Below are 20,558 nucleotides of genomic sequence, written 5' to 3' on the forward strand. Positions count from 1 at the left end.
TAATGTTTTCACCATTTTCCCCTAATTTTTTCTGTTTTGGAACCTCATTTTCCAAAGTTTACCTAAAATTTGTAAATTTCCTAATGTTCCTAATATTTTTCTAAAATCTGATTGCTAAAAAATGACCATAAAGAAGCTCTGTTCCTATCCACTGACCTGGCATTCCATCCTCATCTCTTTTCTGTTTCATTTCCCACCATGAACTGAAATCCTGAGAACCTGCCAAATGCTGAGGGCCAAGATTTTCACTAACTCTTGGGATAGTCTTTAACATAATAGAAATGTAACATAAAAGGCATTATGATACCCCTTAATACAATGCCCCACTTATTATCTTATTCTTTAATTCTTACTTCTTTTAAGGAGATAGATTAGGATCATAATTTCCAGAACTTTGAGTAAATAGAGGTGAACATGTGGCTAGTCTTGATGCTGTCCCAGGAGACTTGGGGCCAATTCTTTGAGAATCAGGACCTCAACTATCTCATTTCATCTCTGCCCATGCTTGAGAATCCCTCTCCTACTGTTGAGGGCTTGTGATTATAAGAAAAGTAGATTCATGTTGACTTGTATCAGGAGGATTCTTTCCTTTTCCTGCCTTTAGAATGTGTCCAAGTCCTCTCAGGGCCATAACTACTGGATCATGCTATTTTTTTTCAGACTTGTAAAACTTACACTGATTGCAAGAAAGGCAACCTAGATCCTCTATTTACTCTCTCGGTTGGTCATTCTGAATCACCTACTACCTTCCAAATTACTGGTGAGATAGATACTAATCAAGACCTTATTTTCCAGTAGAAACACCTATTTTCATGACTGAATAAAAATAAAAAACTGCTTCATTCAGTTTTGAGCAATTTGAATCATTTTTTAAAAAATTATATACAAACAAAACTTATTTTTCTTAATTTTTTTCTTATTGTTTAGGGCAGCAGCATTGAAGATTTTAGGGTGATTACCATAAATAAAAATGATTTCAAATCTACTTTTGTTACCTGTTGTTCAGTCGATGAGTCATGTCTGACTCTTTGTGACCCTGTGAACTGCAGCAGGCCAGGCTTCTCTATCCTTCACTATCTCCCTGAGTTTGCTCAAACGCATGTCCATTGAATCAGTGTTGCCATCCAACTGTCTCATCCTCTGTCACCCACTTCTCCTCTTGCCCTCTGTCTTTCCCAGCATCAGGGTCTTTTCCAATGAGTCAGCTCTTCGCATCACATGACCAAAGTATTGGTGCTTCAGCTACAGCATCAGTCCTTCCAATGAATATTCATGGTTGATTTACTTTAGGATTGACTGGTTTGATCTTCTTGTTGTCCCAGGGACTCTGGTATCTTCTCCAGCACCACAAATCAAAAGCATCAATTCTTCGGTGCTCAGCCATCTTTATGGTCCAAATCTTACATCCATACATGACTCCTGGAAAAATCATAGCTTTGACTGTACATACCTTTGTTGAAAAGTAATTTCTCTGCTTTTTAATATGTTGTCTAGCTTTGTCATAGCTTTTCTTCCAAGGACCAGCAGCTTTTAATTTCATGAGTGCAGTTACTGTCCGCAGTGATTTTGGAGCCCCCCCAAAATGAAATGTCACTGTTTCCACTTTTTCCTTCTATTTGCCATAAAGTGATGGGGTCAGATGCCATGATCTTAGTTTTTTTAAATGTTCAGTTTGAAGCCAGCCTTTTCACTCTCCTCTTTCACCCTCATCAAGAGGATCTTTAAGTTCCTCTTCACTTTTTACCACCCATTAAAGTGGTTTCATCTGCATATAGGAGGTTGTTGATTTTTCTCCCAGCAATCTTGATTCTGGCTTGTGATTCTGCCAACCCAGCATTTTGCATGATGCACTCTGTATATAATTTAAATACCAGGGTGACAATATACAGACTTGAAGTACTCTTTTCCCAGTTTGGAAGTAGTCTGTTCTTCCATGTCTGGTTCTAACTGTTGCTTCTTGTCCCGCATACAGGTTTCTCAGGAGGCATGTAAGGTGATCTTGTATTCTCATCTCTTTAAGAATTTTCCGTAGTTTGTTGTGATCCACACAGTCAAAAGGTTTAGTGTAGTCAATGAAACAGAAATACATGTTTGTTTTTTTTTTTAATTCCCTTGTTTTTTCTATGATCCAGTGGATGTTGGCAATTTGATCTATGATTTCCCCTGACTTTTCTAAATCCAGCTTCTACATCTGTAAATTCTTGATTCATGTACTACTGAAGCCTAGCTTGAAGGATTTTGAGCATAATATTGCTAGCATGTGAAATGAGTGCACTTATACTGTAATTTGAACATTCTTTGGCATTTCCTTTCTTTGGGATTGGATTGAAAACTGACCTTTTCCAGTCTTGTGGCCACTGCTGAGTTTTCCAAATTTGCCAGCATTTTGAGTGCAGAACTTTCACAGCATCATCTTTTAGAATTTGAAAAAGCTCAGCTGGAATTTCATCACCTCCACTAGCTTTGTTCATAGTAATGCTTCCTAAGGCCCATGTGCCTTCACATTCTGGGATATCTGGCTCTAGGTGAGTGACCACAACATCATAATTATCCAAGTCACTAAGACCTTTTTTGTACAGTTCTTCTGTGTATTCCTGCTACCTCTCCTTAATCTCTTCTGCTTCTGTTAGGTCCTTGCCTTTCTGTCTGTTATTGCACCCATCTTTGCATGAAATGTTTCCAAATGGCAGTGGCGGCCCAAAGAGGTAGCACAGGCACGGGAAGCTGCTTTGCAGAGATCACCATGGAGATGGAGGCATCAATATGGCAGGAGACTGAGAAGAACTGTGCACCCCCATCAGGGTGGCCAGGGTTGCCAGGCCTGGACAAGAATGCTGAGAAGCCTGAGGAGAAGAAAGGCTGGGGCCAGAGCTTGGCTGGCAGACCATATGGGAGGCAGATCAGCTCCTTGGAAGCCAGTGGCAGCAGTGAGGCCGGAGAGCCCTCTGCTTCTGGGTATCCTCCAACGTTGGCTCCAGCCTCCCCTGTACCCACTTCCTGGCAACCCCCTTCCTGGTGACTCCAGCAGAGCCTTTGCCTTGGCCTCTGGGCGACGTGTTGAACAACATCCCATGACCAGTGAAGCTTTACACAACTCAAGGAAGGCTAGCAGTGGGACAACCAGGATGCTGGGCATGTCATCCAGCTATGTGGAGCAGCTGAAGGTCATGTCCTTGCTAGTCAGGGTCTGACAAAATATGGTTCGCTAGAAAGGGAATAGCAAACCACTTCAGTATTCTTGCCTTGAGAACCCCATGAACAGTATGAAAAGGCAAACTGATAGGACACTGAAAGATGGGCCCCTTAGGTCAGTAGATGTCAAGTATGCTACTGGAGAAGAGTGGAAAAACAGTTCCAGAAGAAATGAAGAGGCTGAGCCAAAGTGGAAACTATCATCTAAATTAAATTCACCTTCCCATTACCTTCCAACAACACAAGAGATGACATGGACTTCACCAGATGGTCAATAGCAAATTCAGATTGATTGTATTCTTTGCAGTCAAAGATGTGGAAACCCTATACAGTCAGCAGAAACAAGACCTGGAGCTGACTGTGGCTCAGATCATGAACTTCTTATTGCATACTTCAGGCTCAAATTGAAGAAAGTAGGGAAAACCAGTAGGCCATTCAGGTATAATGTGAATCATATCCCTTATGATTATACAGTGGAGGCATCGAATAGATTCAAAGGACTATATCTGGTTGACAAGAGTGCTGAAAGACAGAAGTTCAGACCATTGTTCGGGAGGTGGTGACTAAAACCATACCCAAGAAAAGGAAATGCAAGAAGGCAAAGTGGTTGTCTGAGGAGGCCTTACAAATAACTGAGAAAAGAAGAGAAGCAAAAGGCAAAGGAGAAAGGGAAAAATATACCCAGCTGAGTACAGTTTCAGAGCATAGCAAGGAGAGATAAGAGAGCCTTCTTAACTGAACAATGCATAGAAATAGAGGTAAACAATAGAATGGAAAAAACTGGAGATCTCTACAAGAAAATTAGAGATACCAAGGGAACATTTCCTGCAAAGATGGTCACAATTTTGGTGACTGAGAGGGCCCAAGTGTCAGGAGGAAAAAATCAACTGCATTTTTGTTTTAGCAGGGATCAAGGGAGTTCTATTAGTAAGCCTTTCAGCCAATTCATTCAGTTTAAAAATATAGCTTTGTGATGTTATGCCCCTGTTGTGTGCAGCAGTGATATCTGAACACATTGAATCTCAAAATTATGGGGACAGAATCAAGCTAAATTTAAATATGAGGTGCCTGAAGATCTGCCTGCCAATTTAACTAAGAAGGTGGGGTTTGGGGTAAATTTAGATTTCTGTGCTCACAACTTTTTATTATTTCAGATATGTATTTTGCCTAATGTAACATTGTATATCTATAAAGTGAGGGAGACTAGAAGGTTTTTGAAGATTCGGGTTTAAGATGCTATAATTCCATGATTCTTTAACCTTTGAAGGAATTAGAGAAATAAAACAACTGTGATTGCAAATTGTGCTTTTATCACTTTAGACTTGTGGTGTTTTTTTAATCTGGTGTTTTCTTTTTGGCCCAGGGTGTGTTGCTATTTAAATGACCCTGGACTCATGGGTTATACCCTGATGGTAAAGTTTTATATCACTGGAGACTCCACAGTTCTTCCTGGCAACACATCCCAGTGCTTCACAAATCTTAAGGTAAGGGAGTTTTCTTATGGCCAAGGTTAAGTGCCTTTGAATGTATTGCCATTACCTATACTTTTTGGAAGTCTCAAAGCCCTTTTGAAAAAGCATAAACAGACTATCTTTTCTTTTTTTTGCTTTAGTACTGTGCATGCTCTATCAAGATACACATTTCTCTTTGAAATATTATTGTATCAAACTTCTGAATCTTAACATTTTGTACTAATTTACTAAATGACTGGAAGTTATATTTACTTTCTGTTTTGCTTTTCAAAAATTTACTAATCTTTTTTAGTCTCTTTCAGAGCTCCTGCATCCTTGACTAAACGTGAAGTTAAGTGTCAGTTCCATACCAAAGCAACTTTTAGAGCTAGATAGATTAATAAAGATAATGAGAAGAAATTTATTAACACTTACCATGGAAGGCCTGTGGGGTTCTTATTTTGGTTCATATGAGTCTGTTTTACACTGATAAGAATTACAAGTAATGATTTTACCTGTAAATTTAAGGAAAATATATTTGGATGGGCTTTTTAGGCAACATCTTGATAAGTTATAAACATACACTGAGTTATAATGGGCAGCTTTCACTATAAAGTAACCAGTTCCACGACATTGCCCGTTACTTCTTCCCCTTTTCTTGCTGGACTGTATGGTTGCTCCTCATACCACTTTCTCATTCTTTTTCTGTATAATGAATAACATATGGCAAATATCAGCTTCACTCAGGTTTCAGTGTCTCATTGCAGCTAAAGTGACTTACCAGATTTTCTTGTCTGTTGATCTTGTAGTCACTTTTACATTGTTCTTCCTGCTTCACAAGTATTAACAGAAAAGATCCACCAGTGAATACCAATACTGGCACTCATAGATCAGGTACTGAGTTGGTGACCCCTTCGGGGAGCAGTTTTTACTTTCCTCCCTCCTAATTCAGTGCAGGCAAGAGAATTTGAGCAAGAGCCAGGACATGTGGCAGCCTTTAAGTTTCTTCCAAATTTTATGAGCTCAGAATCGAATGTGGAGCCCACCTTTCTATCACTGGCCTTGACATCATAGAATTTTCACTACCACTCTGCCCTTGAAACTTGGAAATTGCCTATTATCCAGGTCATTGGAGGAGTTTGCTTATTGATTCTGAAGCTGCTATTTGGTAACAATTCAAAGTGTAGTGGAGAGACCTCATCTCCCAAATCCTGTTTCGTGTGCTCTCTTCTGTACAGCAGGGTGTAATTTTGCTTGTGTTATATGTAAGCACCTTTTCCCAGCACGCCCTCATCTACACATGCCTTTCCTTGTGCCAAACACTATTATGCTCTATCAATTTACTCTTCTCAAGTCTTTAGTTATGTGATTTTGCTAGGTATGCCTAATTTTTCTGTTCATCTAAAATAGCGTTATGTTATTATAAATAGAATGCACATTTGGAGATGGAAATACACTGTTCATTAGGTATACCAGTACAAACCACTGGCTTATGGCCATGCTCCTCTAATGGGGTAATTTCCATACCTCAAGGGATATGGTTATGTATCCTCTCTTTATTCTGAAGGCTATAATTGTAAACACATGTCTTTGACTGGATACCTTGTATCAATAGCCTTCATCCACGTTGCCAGAAGACATGAACAGTGCAATGCAACATCAAAGGAAACCCAATGAAACGTTGTTCTTATTGGTTATATATTTGAGCTGGGCTCATACTAGCTTATTTCTAGATTTGAGAATCAAGCCTTAGGCTTAAGGCGGAGAGGTTTCAGGGGAACACCCTTAGTACCAAATAGACGAGATAAAAAATGACAGAGTAAAAAGAGTTCATTGTAGTCATCTGCATGCCAAAGCCATCAAATCTAACATACATAAGCCAGCGTCTGTTATCAGTCACATGCATTTGGTTTATTTACTTTATAATTTTCCAGATACATCTGGACTAATTTATGAATTTTGAATGAAAAGAAATTCCTCTGGTTTCCCATTTTTCATTTAGAGGGCATTGTTTGTGAACCTGTGGCCTGGTTATATTCAATAAAAGAAAGTTAAAAGTAAACAAACATGAAATCCTTTAGTGGTCACTTGGCTTGGAGCATGAATTTTAAAAGTTAACTGATGGTTGATCACTCTTGGATATTATTAGTCTTCCTTCATGTACAAATGTTCTATTAAACAAAACTCTATTGAATTATTTTCTTAAGAGAAAAAAAATCTATTAATGGTGAATAGTAAAAACTGCAATATCTTTTTTGGCTTTACATGGAAATCAGTGGTTCTGCCTTTTTTTGGTATTATAAATTCTTTTATTAGTTAAAAATGTCAGCTGACCATATTATGTTATGCAAAGGAGGCTGAATCTGACTCCCCATCTTCCATTCCAGGATCAGTATATACTGTTTAAGAAAGGTCTCTTAACCAAGAGAAAGGCTTTTTTAATTCTAATGTGGAAAATTACTTTACAATGATTGACATTAACCAACTAAAATACTGTATTTCCCAAATGTCTCATAATGTGTTTTTTTTTACTGATGTAAAGGCGATGGCACCCCAATCCAGTACTCTTGCCTGGAAAATCCCACGGACGGAGGAGACTGGTGGGCTGCAGTCCGTGGGGTAGCGAAGAGTCAGACACGACTGAGGGACTTCACTTTCACTTTCACTTTCATGCATTGGAGAAGGAAATGGCAACCCACTCCAGTGTTCTTGCCTGGAGAATCCCAGGGACGGGGGAGCCTGGTGGGCTGCCGCCTATGGGGTCACACAGAGTCGGACACGACTGAAGTGACTTAGCAACAACAACAAAAAAGACAGGACGAGTGACACAACCTTCTATAAGAATTTAGTTACATTGTGGCTGAAAAAGAGGATGTGCATATAATTTAGTTATAACAGGGAATCAGTATTTTAAGAATTAATTTCTGAGGAAAGTTTAGGGAGACTCACAACGTGATTAAATTTGTGGCATTAATATACCTAGCAAACCTTACAAGTTCTTGCAGTATTGTTTCTTACGTTTTTCATGTTATGGCACCCACGTAAAATTGGACTGTTTCTGTGCTACATTAGAGTAAACAAAGCTAATACGATTGAAGACTGGGGTGAATTGCTGTCCACCTGAAAATTACAGGACTGACCTCTGTGTGTGCCCCTAGACTGTTCATTTCTTTCTGACCTTCCTTCTTTTCTTTCCTTTTGTGTGTGTGTTTGTGTGTGTGTGTGTGTGCGCGTGCGTGCGTGCGCACTCAGCCCTGTCCGACTCTTTGTGACCCTTTGGACTGTAGCCTGTCAGACTCCTCTGTCCACGGATTTTTCCAGGCAAGAATATTGGAAGGGGTTGCCATTTCCTTCTCCAGGGGATCTTCCTGATGCAGGGATTGAACCCGCATCTCCTGCATTGGCAGGCAGATTCTTTACCTCTGCGCCACCTGGGAAGCCCAATCAAATCACATAAGCCTATTAACTTGAGAAAAAGCTTGAAGTAAAAATAAAAGGGAGCTTAGAAAACACCCTAATAGCTTCCCATCCTACATCAATAAATGGGCAATGGCAGACAGATATAGAAACCACTTGCAATTTCCTTTTTGTTAAATAGTATTAAAAAAAGCAATTTAGAAATGCAGAGGAAATACTCTAGAAAATTAATATTCTTGTCTTTTCCCTCTCTCTTGATATTGTTGGAGCTTCAGAGATGAATGAATTGCAGTAATTCCCCAAGAAAATGAACTAACCAACTCTATTTAATGAATAATTAACTATGCAGTCATACCCATTAATGTCTTCAGGGGATTGGTTCCAGGACCCCTTATGGATACCTAACCCTAACCCATTCATTAGGGATGACTTTCATGTGGTTACCTTCTGTTGTAATAAATTCATAAAAATGGAAAGCCATTCAAAATGGAGTTTTATTTAGATTATATATAAGGTTAATATTTTCAGTGTATGTTTTGCTTCAGGTCATCTTTGGACACAGTTTGATTTCATTCAGTTTATTTCTTCAAACATTTTACATTTAGTAACCTTAAAAAGTTATTATTCATTTATTTCCCTTATACACTCATCACCTTGGTCCCTGGGTATTTACAACCATGATGCAATTTTAATTAATACAATATTGTTTGATTCTTCCCCAGCAAGTTGATTTCCTTACCTCCAACCTGTAGTCACCATGAGTCAGGAGAATAACTAGTTAAAACAGATGGACCATGTCACTGGGCTTTAAGGGAAAAATTTAAATTGATTTTATACGTAGAGAGGAAATGAGTACATGCAAAGTATCTTTTCTTGCTGGTCAGGTGGGTGGAATCTCCAACAAGCATGTATTCTTGATCTACACAGCTAAGGTTATGCGTCCTTCATCTCCCTGAAAATGAGCCAGGATAACAAAAATAAATTTTATAATACTTCATTATGTATTAGGCAGCCAAGAAGCACTGCAATGCAGGTGGCTTGAGCCCCATACAGCCAAGATCTTTGAAATGTTGCTTTAAAAAATTTGGTTTTCAGACTGAAAAATCTTTTTCAATATGAGGTTAAATACACATAACTGGAGTCATCTTGTTTTGGCTTAAATACAGGTCTTTCTAAGGCTTTTCATCTGTAAAATGAGAATAATATAGCACTTGATTCACTGAATTGTTGTGTGGATTCAATGAGGTAGTATATAAAGTCTGTATCTCATTGGCAGTATTGTAGGAACAACTCAGTAAATGTTGGTTGCAGTTTTTCATGGAATTTATAGAGTTGGCTCAGTGGTAAAGAATCCAGCTGCCAATGCAGGAAATGTGGGTTTGATCCCTGGTTTGGGAAGATACTCTGGAGAAAGAAGTGGCATCCACTCCAGCATCCTTGCCTGGGAAATCCCATGGACAGAGGAGCCTGGCAGGCTATAGTCCATAAGGTTGCAAAAAGATTGGACACGACTTACTGACCAAATAACAACTGTCTTGGAGGAGACCTAAGCGACCGTTTTTTGGATCTTATAGCACATTTTATAAAATACAAGTAATATCCTTCTGACTAATGAATATCGATGAAAAGTTTCTGGATAAACTCATTGTGGTATTACCAACATAAAATTAACTGATTGTCATGACGATTTTAACACAGTGTTGAAAATGATGTTGACATAATGTGAACATAAAATTTCTGGATGAGTAATGCTGATCACCCTCATAAAACATTTGCATCATCTCTACCTGATAACCAGTCCATCCTAAAGGAGATCAGTTCATTGGAAGGACTGATGCTGAAGCTGAAACTGCAATACTTTGGCCACCTTATGCGAAGAGTTGACTCATTGGAAAAGACTCTGATGTTGGGAGGGATTGGGGGCAGGAGGAGAAGGGGACGACAGAGGATGAGATGGCTAGATGCCATCACGACTCAATGGACGTGAGTTTGAGTGAACTCCGGGAGTTGGTGATGGACAGGGAGGCCTGGTGTGCTGTGATTCATGGGGTTGCAAAGAGTCAGACACAACTGAGCGACTGAACTGAATTGAACTACCTGATAAGAGATAAAATAAATTTTATGTATAAGCAAAAGCATTCATTGCAGCTCTGTTTACATGAGCCAAGATGTGGAAGCAACCTAAGTATCCATCAACAGATGAGTGGATAAAGAAGATGTGGTACAGATATAGAATTGAATATTACTCAGCCATTAAAAAGAATGACAAAAATTCCATTTTCAGGAACATGGATGGACCTGAAGATTATCATACTGAGTGAAATAAGTCAGAGAAAGGCAAATATCATATGATACTACTTATATTCAGAATCTAAAAAAAAAATAGATACAAATGAACTCATATACAGAACAGAAATGGTCTTACAGACTTAGAGAGCCTACTTATGGTTCCTGGGAGGAAGGGTTTGGGGGAGGGATAGATTGGGAGTTTAGGGTTGACATGGACACACTGCTGTATTTAAAATAAAATGCTATTCCATGAAAAAAGCTGAAGTTAATTGTTCATGATAGGAATGAGTTTCATAAAGTGATTTTTTGGGGCTGTGGGAAATATAGTAAGTGAGAAACTTTAGTGGATATTTATTTTGTCCTGTGAAACATTATTTTGAGACAGAAGCCACTAGGCCACCACCTAGGATGTTCAGTCTCTTTTATTCCCAACATTTTCTCTACTGCTGTATTTGTGTCTATAGGGATACAGATCTGATTGAGAAAAGCCCTCTCAGCTCTATAGGAATTCATGAAAACTGAGCCTGTCCTCAGACCTAGTCTATAGTCTGTGGTTTAACTGGTATCTCTGGGAAAATGGAGGGGGAAGGCATTCATGCCCTTGTTACTTATCATTTGATTTGTTTTAGAGCACAGTTATAAGATCTTATTTAAGTATTACACAAGAAGGAGGAAAAAATTAATTGAATAATGTGGCTTTATTTGTGTGAGCATGCTCAGTTGTGTCTGACTCTTTGTGACCCCATGGGCTGTAGCCTGCCAGGCCTCTCTGTCCATGGAATTTTCCAGGCAAGAATACTGGAGAGGGTTGTTATTTCCCTCTCCAGGGGTTCCTAGTGATTGAATCTGCATCTCCTTCATTGACAGGCTAATTAATTCTTTATCAGTGTGCCACCTGGGAAGCCATGGCTTGCTTTATTTAACTCAAAATGTTTATTTAAAAAGAGAAAATTAATGTTGTCTGGTTTTTCACTGTATACACATTTATAAATAATTGTATGAGTACTAAATAAATTTCCAGTTTTTTCCACATAATGTATTAGTAGTACTTCCATTTTTTTTTCTTGTTTGCATATCAAGTGTAAAGTATACTCATATCTGTCATTAAAATTCTGTGATTTCTTTTGTTGGGATATAAAGATAGCTTTTTCCTACTTGCTCCATACAAAGCTGGGACTAATTGATTAGATTTTTGTCAGCCATTTTGACTTCCAAGGATACTTAGAGTCCTCTGTTCACCCCATGGGTTACTTCCATTGCTAACACACAGCATTCTGTACTCAAGAGGTGAGAGTACAACTCTGGATTGACCAAAATGGCAGCCCATGTAGGAAAAGAGTGCTCTTTCCTTTTCCACGAGTCTAGGTAATATAGGCCTGGAAACATCTCCCTTGGCTTCTTTCCCTTCTCCTTACTTCAGAGAAAGATCTGGGATGTGTAGTATGGGAGAGCCCACTCTAGATAAGGAAAAAAGTTCTTGCACATTTCTTCCTTTTAGCTCTCTATATCTTATGAAGGAAGACTCTTAATTCCCTTAGACGTATAGATTTGGGATTTGGGTCTGGCTTTTTTGTGAAGGTTGGTTCCTTAGATCAAGCTGGGAAATTAGATTCTTCCATGAGGTGTAGTAGATTATCTCATTGGAATTCTGTAATGGGATTAGAGGACCCAACATGTCTGCTTAAAATAAAGGGTTCCTTGGCCTAGGTATTTGAAGATATATATATTTAAAGGGGTAGCTGGTGAGGGGTCAGAATTGGGATATTCTATGATCCCTGAAAGAAAGTAAAAGTTGCTCAGTTGTGTCCGACTCTGCGACCCAATGAACTATACAGTCCATGGAATTCTCTGGGCCAGAATTCTGGAGTGGGTAGCCTTCTCTTCTCCAGGGGATCTTCCCAACCCAGGGATCAAACCCAGGTCTTCCACATTGTGGGTGGATTCTTTACCTGCTGAGCCACAAGGGAAGCCCAAGAATACTGGAGTGAGTAGCCTATCCCTTCTCCAGTGGATCTTCCTGACCCAGGAATCGAACTGGAGTTTCCTGCATTACAGTCAGATTCTTAACCAACTGAGCTATCAGGGAAGCCCTACAACTCCTAGACAACTATCTCTCATTGTAAGCTGTATATCCTCATCTATTGCTAAGAGTCAGACATGGCTGAGTGACTTCCCTTTCACTTTTCACTTTCATGCATTGGAAAAGGAAATGGCAACCCACTCCAGTGTTCTTGCCTGGAGAATCCCAGGGACAGGGGAGCCTGATGGGCTGCCATCTCTGGGGTCGCACAGAGTCAGACACGACTGAAGCAACTTAGCAGCAGCAGCAGCAGCATTGCTGTATTAATAGTGGGCCCCAACTCCTACTGAGTGGGCTGGATATAAATTTTTGTTGTTTTGTTTTCAGTGTCATCCTTTGGGAAAATAAGACTAAAATTTACTGGTGATTATTATGTTCCCTTGCTCAGTAATTTTCAGAATATGGTTGATCTGACTGGTTTCTATTATCTCCATCTGCTTAGAAAATAGGGCTTGCTACTTATGTAAAGAACACTGTGTAACTGAGCCTATAGTAGATAAAACAGTGAGGAGGACTTTTATTAAGATGGAAATGTCTGGAATATGTAGCCATGGGAATGTGTATAACTTCTATTAAGGGGCGTCTACAGGGTCTACTGGAGAAGGCATTGGCAACCCACTCCAGTACTCTTGCCTGGAAAATCCCATGGACGGAGGAGCCTGGTGGGCTGCAGTCCATGGGGTGGCAAAGAGTTGGACACGACTGAGTGACTTCACTTTCACTTTCATGCATTGGAGAAGGAAATGGCAGCCTACTCCAGTGTTCTTGCCTGGAGAATCCCAGGGCCAGGGGTGCCTGGTGGGCTGCCGTCTATGGGGTTGCACAGAGTCGGATATGACTGAAGTGACTTAGCAGCAGCAGCAGCAGCAGCATAGGGTTTACCTGGTGCTAATTCTCAGAAGGAAAAGCATTGGAATTGTATGTGAAAGATATTGTGGAAAATTTTCGTCTTGGTATTTAAAATTTGTGATTAACTCCTAAATCCAGTAGAAGACAGTTGAATAATTGTATAAATTTATGAAGCTATTTTTGAGTTTGTCCCATGTCTAACAATATAAACATGAGATAAGGGAAAGCATCCTTATGCCACCAAAAAATATGAATCTTTAAGAAGCACTAAATGCGAGACCAAAAAATGTGATTCTTTATCAAGCACTAGATGTGAGAGGGTGTGATCCTTATAAAGAGTTCTAGTCAGACAGTTATTGTAAAGTAGGGTAATTAATGTCTTCTTGTTCTCATGATTCCGCCTGCAGTGCATGGGACCTGGGTTCGATCCCTGTGTTGGGAAGATCCCCTGGAGAAGGGAAAGGCTACCCACTCCAGTATTCTGACCTGGAGAATTGCATGGACTGTGTAGTCCATGGGGTCACAAAGAGTTGGACACAACTGAGCGACTTTCATTTCATTTCACTTCAGTTCTCATATTATTTGGGGGTACAACTGAGTTGTGGTTTTTACTTTAAAGTTCAGTGGAATGCTGAGATTAATGCTCTCCAGTATCTTTCTGTCAGCAAGAGGTTTCCCACCACATGTCTTGGAACTAGGTCTGTTAAATTCTGTTAATTCTTTTAATTCTATTAATTATAGTAGCACTGGGTTAATTCTAATAGGCTAGTCAGTGTCACATTTGCTCCCAGCTAATTTCATTCTTAGTTTTTCAGGTGGTAGAGGACTGGGGAATGGTGTGATGACATAGCTGCCTTTCATTTAATTTTTGTCGTTTAGATATTTGCACCTATTAGAATGTCTCTAATAGGACATTTTATGCTCTGCTAGTCTTTGTGGTCTGTAGGAGGAGACATGTTTATCGAAAATATGATATAATCCTTATTCTTTAGTGGTGTAAGTAATTTTTTAAGTAAAACTTACATGGAAGCTTAACATATAACAAAAGATGAAAGTGAAGATAGAGGGGGCCCTGTGTTTCTCCTTGACCCCTCCATTGCATGAGTCCTAAGGAAAGTTTTTCCATAAGTATACAGTAATGTTTCAAGGTACTGGAGGAAAGTGAAGCTGGTGAGATCAGTCTTAACCTTTTCTACATTCATTAATTTATTTAGTCATTCGACAAATATCGTGGAACGCTCTCTGTATGCCAGATTGTGTTGTCATACTATTGCTGCTGATAATAATAAATAGCATTCATTGCAAGTTTATTACATATATAGGTGTATGTGCTCAGTCGTGTCCAACTCATTGCAACCCCATGGACTGTGGCCTGCCAGTCTCCTCTGTCCATGGAATTTTCCAGGCAAGAATACTGGAGAAGCTATTTCCTACTCTGGAGGACTTTCCTGACCCAGGGATTGAACTCACGTCTCCTGCATTTCCTGCATTGGCAGGCAAATTCTTTGAGACTGAGCCTCCTTGGAAGCTCTATATCAGGAATTCAGTTCAGTTCAGTTCAGTCTCTCAGTCGTGTCCGACTCTTCACGACCCCATGAATCACAGCACGCCAGGCCTCCCTGTCCATCACCAACTCCCGAAGTTCACTCAGACTCACGTCCATTGAGTCAGTGATGCCATCCAGCCATCTCATCCTCTGTCACTGATCATCTCAATTTTCTTAATAATTCTATTAAGTAGGCACTATTAGCATCTCAGTTTTTTACAGTTTAAATACTTGAGGCTTAGAGGAGTTAAGAACCATATCCAAGGTCAGAAAACTAGTGAGTAGGAGAGCAAGAGCTTTTTCACTTTGGTTATTTGATTCTCATCTGGGACTCTTAGACATCATGCTCCCTTCCTATAATAATGTGAAACACTAATTTTAAGGCTACCATGTTCCAAGCTAAATACTTTTACATGTACTCTGTTAATCAGCTCAAAAATTCTATGTGTCAACATTATTATTATCCCTTATTTTTATGTTTAGGGCAATGCAAGCAAAAAAAACCCATCTCCCTATTGTCACAAACCAGGTGGTGGTGGAGTTAAGATATGAACCCAAAAAAGCATGTATGTTCTTAAATACTGGTCTCTAATAAATAAAAACAGTTCCTATTTAGGAAGTTAGCTTATGGTAACTTAGATATAAGTTATGCAGATTTAAAAAATGTATTATAATTAAATGGTTATCTCATTGGATGTATAGACAAATGTTTTCAGAATATTAATTTTAACCTAGTGCCCTAATGGCTCCCTTCCTAGTTGTAACCTAAAAAAAGCTTTACACGTATCTTTTTATTAGCTCTGGGATTCGTCCATCCTGCTTCCTACCCTTCACTTATAACCTTTGGTAGCTTTTGCTTGGTTTCTCTGATTTTCCATCCTGTTTATAAAAATTTCCTCTTTAGCTGCCTCAGAAAACACATATTTTGACAATCAACCTGCTCTTAAGTGCCTGCTCTATCTTCGCCCATTCCACGCTAGCCTTTCACCCAGATGTGGGATCTGCAGCCTGCCCCTGTGCCCTGCCCTTTCCTTGGGCGAAACACTCCACTCTGGGTCAGCAGTTTAGTAGGCTCTTTGAGATCTCACTGAATAATGGAAAAATTTCCAGTTCACTATGCAGTGGTAGGGAAGCTTTCACAGTGGAAGTAGTAGTTTGATAATGCCAGAGGAATAAGTAGGGGTTTTCCGGGGATGGGGTTAAAGATAGTATCTGTATTAGGGTTCTCCAGAGAGAGAATAGGAGATGTATATGAAGAAATGTATTACAAGGTATTGGCTCATATGATTTTAGAGGCTGAGAAGTCCCTCAGTCTGCCATCTGCAAAGTGGAGACTCAGGAAAGCCAGTGGTGTCGTTTGAAAGCCTGAGAGTCAGAGAGCTGACATTATAGGTTTCAGCCTGGTTCTGAAAGCCTGAGAACCAGGGGCATCAACAGCAGATCAGTGTCCCAGGTCAAGCAGGCAGAATTAATTCAACCTTCTTCCTTTTTGTTCTGTCGAGGCTCTCAATGAATTGAATGATGCCCATCCACACTGGAAAGGCCATCTGCTTTACTCAGTCCAGCATCCCAAATGCTAATCTTTTCTGGAAACACCCTCATAGACATAACCAGAAATAATGTTCAACCAGCTGTCTGGGCATATTGTGGCCCAGTCAAGCTGACGCATAAAATTAACTAGCATAACATTCCATGCTGGGAAAACAGCATGTGCAATGGCATAATTGGGAAACTACTAGTTCAGTTTTTTTCTGGAGCATAATATGTGAAAGAGACAGATGGGTATGGTGGTTTTAAATTATGGTTGTAAATTCTTTGACACTCCTCCCATCAAGTGTACCTTGAATGTGGGTAGGCTTGTGACTATTTTGTCCAAGGAGAGTTTTGTAGAGGTGATACTGACTTCCAAGGCTAGATTATAAGACCATGCCACATTTTCATCCTTATGAAACCCTGAGCCACCATGTAAGATATTTGAGTAACCTGAGACTGTCATGCTAGTACGCATTAGAATTCATTGAAGGGCTTGATAAGGAAACCATGATATTTGCAAGATGATTGGCAGGGTAAGCTAGTTAAAAAAATTATGTTTGAAGAAAAATGATAAGGTTTTAGACTAGGAAAGTTATTTGGAATGGATAGAATAATTGTGAAAACCACCTAGGAAGTAAAATTTGAAGAACTTGATTGATGTAAGAATATGGTAAAATATCTCAGTGGGATGTGTGGATTATTGGAATTGCCATTTATAAAAAAACAGAAATGTAGAAAGAGGAGATGCTTTGTGGAAGAGAATGAGTGTTTGTCTTGGAACATACCCAGTTAGAGACATATAGATGGCAATTGGGTTTGGACTGATACTACTTCACATATACATCACAATTTCAGATGCACTCTTTCACTCTTGCCATTTCTGAATAACTGGTGGTGGCTGTCTGGAAGGGTGAGTTGAGAATTCTGAGAGTGATCTTGGCTTGATCAGTGATTGATTTTTACCTGGAGCAAAGCCAAGGAGATTGATTGTTTGCCTGATGTATATTTGCCTACTTTGATAGTAATGGTAGGAAGTGTCAAGATTTTAGGATATTGAAAGGTAATGAAAATAAAATCATGGTTACATGGAAGAACAACAACCTTTATCTGTTTTGAAGCCTTCCTATACTTTGTTGAGTATGATGAAGTCTGAAAAAAATATTGATCTAATCCATCATTATTTATGGCATGATGCTGTGTGGGGATTGACCCACTATGATTCTGGATAACTATAAGAGCTGGCATTAGTGAAGAAGTATCTCAGGCTTCCAGCTAAGTAAAAGCAATGGAAAGAAGGAGGATCATGGAATTACAAAATTGGAAAGAAATTTGAAGTTTAGTCATTCCAGCCCTCTCATTTTACTGAGGAGGAGACTGAAGCTTGAGAAGATGTGCCTTGCCTAAGATCACTTAGTTTTATAAGCTTTGCAATTGCTTTGAAATCTCTACAATAAATTGTTCTTCTTATGGCAGAGCCAGAACTGGAAGCTAGCCTAACTGCGCTGGGATGACATTGGCTTATGATGAACTGGATCAATTGCACAGCAGAAAGAAATTACTGTGCGACTGCCCATGGTGAATCAAGGATTCCTCCCACACTGAGGATATCTTTTCCCACCCATGGCTATCAGAAGCTGGTCTGCTGCTAGCTGTGGAGCCCAGAAGATAGCTTCAAATTTTCGTGGAAGGATAATAGGTGGTTGGGAGAGTTTCCGGAGTGGTGGTTTCTGTACCATCTGTAGCCTCAGAACTTAGGAAGAGCAAGTTAAAAAAATGTGTTTTTACAAATGTTTTTCATGGATTTAAGACCTAACCTGTTTAACAGATTGTCTTGCTTAAGAAACATGACTGGTTTTAGCTGACAAGTTGGGTTTTATGAAAAGATTGATCCCAGCTGCCAGTTGTCAAGGCCAGAAGATGTTCCAAACTGGCACTTCCCAAAGACCTTGAGTTGATTGGCTTAAAGTGGGTAAAGGAAGATATGGGGGTGGAAAAATAGAATTCTATAAAGCTAGTATAATTTGAAAGTATTTGAAATACAAGCATCCATTAGAACACACAAAAAGTCAAAATAGTCTTAGCTTGCTTTGTGGGTTGTTCTAATGCTTTCTAAGGTTGTAGGTGCCCTCCTTCCTCATTTATTTGCTTCTCACTGGATTTTCTAATAGTAAAATCCTACTCATATGTAAGTAGTGGAAAGGGTGTATGTGTCTTGAATGCTTCTAAGTTTGAATTATATAGTTTTTAAAGAGGAAAGTATGTTTTAAGTTCATGAAAGTATTCTTATTTTGACAAAAACACCAAGCATCTATCTATCTATGTCTTAAGAAAGACATGGTGATATGTTTTACTTGAGTAGATTCTTGAGTTGTAAATGAGACAGTTGTTTGAAATTCAATTTTTGAATTTTATCATGAGATCTAAGCTAATATTTGAACACATTATTGTTTTTAACAATGCTAATAATGCTAATGATACTGTAACTCTTTATGCCTTATCTCACATGATTTGTACCTGTCTTATTGAGTTATGAAAGTGAAATGAGCTAACCCATGCAAAATGCTTTTAGAATAATGCTTGTTACATAATTAATGCTTGATAAGTGCTATTACATTTACAAATCATAGCAATGTACAGGCAATGCTTCAAAAATTATTGATCAAGTACATAATAAAGCTGAGTTAGTTGTTAAAGTACAATCTACTTAAAAAATCAGGGTTACTCTTTAACAGTATACATGCTTAGTATTTTAAACAGTACTTAGAAAAGATCATCCATGATTGCTCTAACTATATGATGATATTGCAAATATTTAGTTAATGCATATTGGCATTTCCACTCGTGACTGTGTTTTATAATCAAAGTGGTCTTAATACTAGGTTTTATCCTGGCACTGAATTTCTAAAAGGGTACCTCTGCTTAAAGCATAAGTTTTGAAAACATCGATTAGGTATCTATAATAGTTATTTGGATTGGGGATATTTTCTTATCTTCGTTCCTGTTGCTTAAAGGGATGTGGCTATCTCTCTTAATTAAATCTACATGGCCCCTTTGGAAGAAAAGACAAACAGTTTTGATACTGGATTAAGTAAATAATGACTGGGCACTGTCAGTGCCACTTCATGGCAAATAGATGAGGAAAAAGTGGAAGCAGTGACAGATTTTATTTTCTTGGTCTCCAAAATCACTGCAAATGGTGACTGCAGCCATGAAATGAAAAGACACTTTACCCTTTGAAGAAAGGCTGTGACAAAACTAGACAGTGTATTAAAAATCACTTTTGTCAGCAAGTGATGTCACTTTGCTGACAAAGGTCCATATAGCCAAAGCCATGGTTTTTCCAGTAGTCATGTACAGATGTGAGAGTTGAACCATAAAGAAGACTGAATGCCAAAGAATTGATGCTTTTGAATTGTAGTGCTGGGGAAGACTCTTGAGAGTCTTTTTGACCACTAGGAGATCAAAGCAGTCTATCATAAAGGATATCAACTCTGAATATTCATTGAAATATTCAGTCTGATACTGAAACTGAAGCTCCAGTACTTTGGTCACCAGATGCAAAGAACCGACTCATTGGAAGAGACCTTGATACTGGAAAAGTTTGAGGGCAAAATGAGGAGGGGGCAGCATAGGATGAGATAGTTGGATAGCATCACTGACTCAATGCACGTAAGTTTGAGCAAACTCAGGGAGACAGTGAAGGACAGGGAAGCCTGGAGAGCTGCAGTCCATGAGATTGCAAAGAGTCAGAAGTGATTTAGCGATTGAACAGCAACAGTTGTCAGTGCTACTAAGCTTGTTTCTTTAAGGGAAAGCATGAAATGGCAGCCGATCTTTAGTATTCCCTCACTTAGCCCAAAGAAAAATTTCCATTGAAAGGAAAACGTTATCAAATCTACTGAACAATAATTTAAGAAATTAAAATATCTTGAGAAACACTCTCCATAAAGTACACTGTATTAAGTGAGGTATAGCATTATGTAAGTCAATTAACATAAATAAATAGTTGGGTGTTAAAAGCCTGTAATCTGGATTTTATTATTTAAAATGCAGCTGATGGAAGTAAAATCAGTGATGAAATTGTTATACTAGGAGGGGTGTTGGTTCAAATTGTATCATAGCCATTTCTTGACTTGTGACTCTGAAATTATTGCACATTTCTTATTGTTACACATTTCTTATTTCTTTGTGCCTAATCACA

At 38.9% G+C, this 20,558-nt stretch overlaps 1 long non-coding RNA gene across 2 annotated transcripts in view; it reads left to right on the plus strand.

The window, feature by feature from the left end:
• The window catches only part of LOC147355169 (uncharacterized), a 281,865-nt gene extending 276,788 nt beyond the window's left edge, over positions 1 to 5,077 (plus strand). For both annotated transcript variants that reach the window (XR_015144308.1, XR_015144309.1), the window contains exons 2-3: positions 4,556 to 4,676; positions 4,967 to 5,077. This is a non-coding gene — a long non-coding RNA (uncharacterized LOC147355169). The remainder of the gene's footprint in view (positions 1 to 4,555; positions 4,677 to 4,966) is intronic.
• The last annotated feature ends 15,481 nt before the right edge of the window (positions 5,078 to 20,558 follow it).

The sequence above is a fragment of the Bos grunniens genome, chromosome 17 (genome assembly GCF_055505025.1).
Source record: "Bos grunniens cultivar Pamir isolate PY7600 chromosome 17, Bosgru_T2T1.0, whole genome shotgun sequence".
Taxonomy (NCBI): domain Eukaryota; kingdom Metazoa; phylum Chordata; class Mammalia; order Artiodactyla; family Bovidae; genus Bos; species Bos grunniens.